Genomic DNA, 4,999 nt, shown 5'->3' on the forward strand with positions numbered 1-4,999 from the left:
ACATATATGTTCATTTAAAACGTAGAGGTAAAATTCAAGGTAAAGAAAATTTATAAACATGTCTTAAGATTAATGTTAAATATTTGCTGTTTCAACTTTAAAAGATTATAAACGATAAACTACAAAAGAATTATGTGTACGTCTATTTCGGGACTTAAACAACCGATGTATTCTTTACAGAATTGCACAATATGGAGCATGGCAAAAGAAATAGAAAATTTAGAAAGAACAAAAAGTTATATTCGACTAAAAAAATTATATGCACATATATCCCTAAAAAAATATAATGAAAAGTCCGGACTATAAGCATTTCAATCGTTCAAAAATTTAAACAAAACGGAAAATATATTTAGGAATGTTGAACAATATTCCAATATCATTTGTGATTTTAAATTAATTGGCGAAATGAAAAATATGTACCCAAATTAAGACATTCCGTAACAAATAAGAGTATAAAAAAAAAAAATCGTAAACATATTCGGTTTGAATTAAATCTTTTCATATCCAACGCTAGTTTGTATTAAAATAAACAAAGTCTTTAATAAATCCAGCTTTTAGCAATTACATCGTATATTCCAATAATGGAGAATAATGTTAGGTATACACGTTTCATAGCATATATATATATATATATACATATATACATATAGTAATGTACCATAAAAGATCGACCTATAATTGGCAGGACTTGGTAGTCATCTTTTGAGAATAATATAATCACTTTAACGTTTCCGTAATACTTCGATATCCTTTTTATCGAATAAATTATAATTAAGATTCTCGAAGCATACTTCACTTTTCGTAATAACCTTATCATTTGGTCCAAACGTTTTCTTTTAGAAAGCAACCTTTTAAGACATCAAAGAAAATGAGCTAATCTGAAAATATAATAACAAAAGTAGCGCCGCTAACACTAAGGTAGTTCACAAATAAATGATCGAAATGATAAAAAAAAAAGGCTGAGCAGTTGATAAACACAATAGGGATTTTTTACAGGAAACAATTTTGATGTACCAAGCTCAAAAATTATTGATCGATGTGTTATAATGACATATATGAAATTTACAAATAGCTTTTACCATATAATAAAAAGATACACGAGAAAAAAAACACGTGAATAAGTAAACGTTATTTATATGATTAAGTAGAGAGCATTTTTTAAAAAACTTTAAAGAATCTGTTCATGGGTAGGCAAGTTCAACGCTTTGCTTACATATTTGCAACAAATGATAATCACTCTCTAAAAGTTTACGAGTATTCCTCTTACCTATGAAATATATTAAATTCAATATTATAAAATTGAGCCCAAAACGTTCTTCCCTGAACTCAGTGGTGGCACGGACCAAATTTCTACAATCAACTAAGAAAATTGAGTTCGGTCTTGACCGAATCTTTTATGCTCATCGCCGTTGTCCTAAAAACGACTTAAAAAAAGGAAAAGACTAGATTTTCACATTCTGTAACATTGGATGGGCGCGGATGAATTTTTTTATTTTCAAATTAAAAGTGGAAATTCATATGCCCTATGGACAAAATGGAAAATAAACGGAAAGCAAGAGAGTGCACAGTTTTTTTGGCATAGTCTTGTGGACGCTATAGGCGTGTCCTTTAACCGGTTTCCAAGTTTGGAGACAATATCTTCATATTTAAAATTTGCTTCCAACCGCTATATAAAAGATTGAAAAAAATTTAATTGTAAATTGCAATTTTTGCCCATTTTTGTACAGGTGCTAGAGCATCGCACCGTAGAATTAAATTTTGTAGACTTATCTACTTTTAAATTGTTGTTTATCTGCGTTTAAATTGTTGTAGACTTATCTGTAGCTGTAGTTTATGAGCAATGCGCAAAAAAAAATTTGTTTTATTCTTTTAGAAAAACAGAGGTATTCGATTCAGTTTGCGTGGTACTGTAGACATGTCCTTCCATCAATTTTGTCTATTTTCAATAGCAACCGTCTTGCAAGAATTTTCAATGTTTCTACCAAATTTGAAATCGACATCTTCCTTTTTGCGGTCAAGAGAGTGCTTAAAACAGACATTATATACACGGGCAGACGGACATAATTCGACTCAGAATGTGACGCTAATCAAGATATATATATATATATATATATATACTTTGTGGAGTCTCTAAAGCATTTTTCAGGGCATTACAGACGTATCGACAAAATGAATATATCCGTTATTGTTCAGTGGTGGGTATAGCTTTTAAAGCTAAAAACGCAGAATTAACTTAACTTAAGGTAGGAGCCAACTATAATTCGCAAAATGCGAGCAACACCGCAGGATATTTTAACATGAAATGTATTAATGGCTGCCATGTCGATGTCATTTATTCACGTAAGTCTTTAATGCAAAAGAACAACGCCTCAAGAAAATCAGGAAAGCATTGCTCAAAAATCGTACGTAATTGTTCGTACGATTATTTGAGGTTTAACCTAAAGGACGACCTTTCATTTAAGTTCCTTTACAACATTCGGACGAACACATTACGCTCTTTTCCTATCGCAAAGGTGAAATTGTCATCTAAAAGAATAGCTTCTGACTAACAGCATAAAAGTACATTTCCTGAAAAAGACCTACAAGGAGAATATAGAAAAGCAAATCAAAGACAGGAGCATTTGCTTAATTTTGAGGCAAGAAAATAAATTTTGATGACATAATTGTTATCATTATAATATTCTTCAAAATTTGCCCGTATTTTTTCATTTTATACGTACTGAACTCATTCATACAAAAAATTACGCCAAATTCTAAACGAAAAATGCAATCTTCGAGTGCAATTAGAATAAAAAGCATTAGTTCTGAACCTCGAAGGAAGTTTGATTATACTTAGAAACAATCAATATGATTTTGTGTAGATTCCTGTAACAATCTACGGAACAGAGATTCAAAGCAATTGTGATCACTTTATTTCACGCATATTGAATAAATAACATCGACCTTAATACAAATCTACAAAAACTTATTCATTGCATTTTTCTCTATTGGTAGAAACTCCTCGTTAGTAACAAGGATAAACATATTTTCTCATTTCGGTTGTAATATTTTGATATGTGCATCAGAGTCTCACTCATATTCTCAATTAATCTTAAGCACACCTATCCTTTCATCCGAAATTTATAAAAATATACTTTGTTTACCAATATCTTCGTAGTTTAATTTCAACAATTAAAATTTTATCTTGGGAGCAGTCGCGTTTATTGGCTAAAGAATTTAAATAATTTAAACGAAAATTGCGTACTTTACGCAATTATTTGATCGATCTTTGGGTACCAACTGCCAAGGCCTGCAACTAAACACAAGTATGATTTTCATAAATATTTTTCTTAGGCGAACGGTACCCGAATATCGTTTCTAGTTGGATCCAGTTGCCTTGCGTATTTTGCATTGTTTTTATATTTTCCCCATTGCATCGGAACACACATTGAAAAAACGCGAAATTTTTTATTAAAAACAAAGAAACAGGAGGAGTAAATAAATTACACAAAAACACAACAATATTTTTTCACTTGATCTCATTTTGTTTTATAGAATTCGGAAACGGAAGCAGTTGCATCTGCAGTTGCGTCTGGACCGTAAATACACATAAGCATGTACGTGTAAGCATTTTTGCAACAACAGCTTAAAGGATTAACGCTTTGTTTATTTCTTTGCATTTAAACCTTTGCAACAAAATCAATAAAAATAAATATGTATATGCGTTATATATAGAGTACGCATCAAGCACTCATATTAATTTTCTTAAATATTATACATATATTTAGTTTTGAGAAATTTTTCCTATCTTTTATTCGACTTTAATTATCTATGGCCTTTTTCAGGAAGTTCCATAATTCCACCGATATAGAACTTCTCCCGTTTATCGGCGAAAATCGATCAAGTGATTTTTATATATATCTTCTCAATTCACTTCAACACGATCAACGGAATCTTAAAAAGAACAAGATAGATGTTAGTCGAATGAGTCAAAGTGGCTGCGTCAAAACTTTCCAGCCAAGCTTTCTCATTTTTTGCAGCATCATCGAAAACGTTTGAGATCTGGCATTGCCGTGCTGGAAGGCAGCACCATTTATATTGAACAATTCTTCCTTGGTTGTTAATCATTTGCCGCAATCCGATTAATTGCCGGCGATACAGATTAATATCAACCATTTAAACAGATTCTGGAATCTCATATTTTACGAATTTCTTCCAGTTACACCATACGCATTGCCTCTTTTTGATGTATAATATATGAGATATGTAATATGTAATATACGACGTGTGATATACGACGCTTATGATATATGATATGGGATATGCGATATATGATATAACAATTTTAAAATTGCGCATTGCAGAGATCCACACCTGATTAGGACTGCAAAGATTGATTTATTTGCCTCTAAATATCGATGTGCTTTATATAATTCAGTAAACCATGATAAAAGAGGTTGATGTAATCAAAAGATGCTAATGATTGCTATAGTGTTGAATATAAAAGCGTCTCATTGCACACATAATGAGTCCTTTCAAAGGTCTCGCAACCTCAATTAGTTCACCTTCCTGTGCTTTAACCAATTTGGTGCTTATGTATTTATGTGAATCTGCCATTTAGAAAAAATCTGATCTACTTTAAAACTCACTATTATAACGTTGACTTGGTAATTTAACTAACAAAAAAGGGAAAAAAACTATGAGGTCCGAGAATAATATATTAAAAAAATGAAAGTAACTTCTGAATTATACCTGTTCTTGGTGCGTCCGCTTTTCGTCATTTACATTTTCTCCTGTGCATATATTTTTGCTCCTCTTCTCCTCCTCTTGCAACATAGGTGGGAGTGGTCATTTAAATATAAAACATATATATACGGAAAAATCTGTTTTAGATGCTTAAAAAAGTACTTAATACCAAATATAATCATTTTGCATGAAAGGGAATTTTCCTTTTATTAAAAATTTTGATGAATCTTCCATAAGATACGCTTTTGGATATGCTTTAAAAGAAAATGCGCCG

This window comes from Glossina fuscipes, unplaced genomic scaffold (genome assembly GCF_014805625.2).
Source record: "Glossina fuscipes isolate IAEA_lab_2018 unplaced genomic scaffold, Yale_Gfus_2 60, whole genome shotgun sequence".
Lineage (NCBI taxonomy): Eukaryota > Metazoa > Arthropoda > Insecta > Diptera > Glossinidae > Glossina > Glossina fuscipes.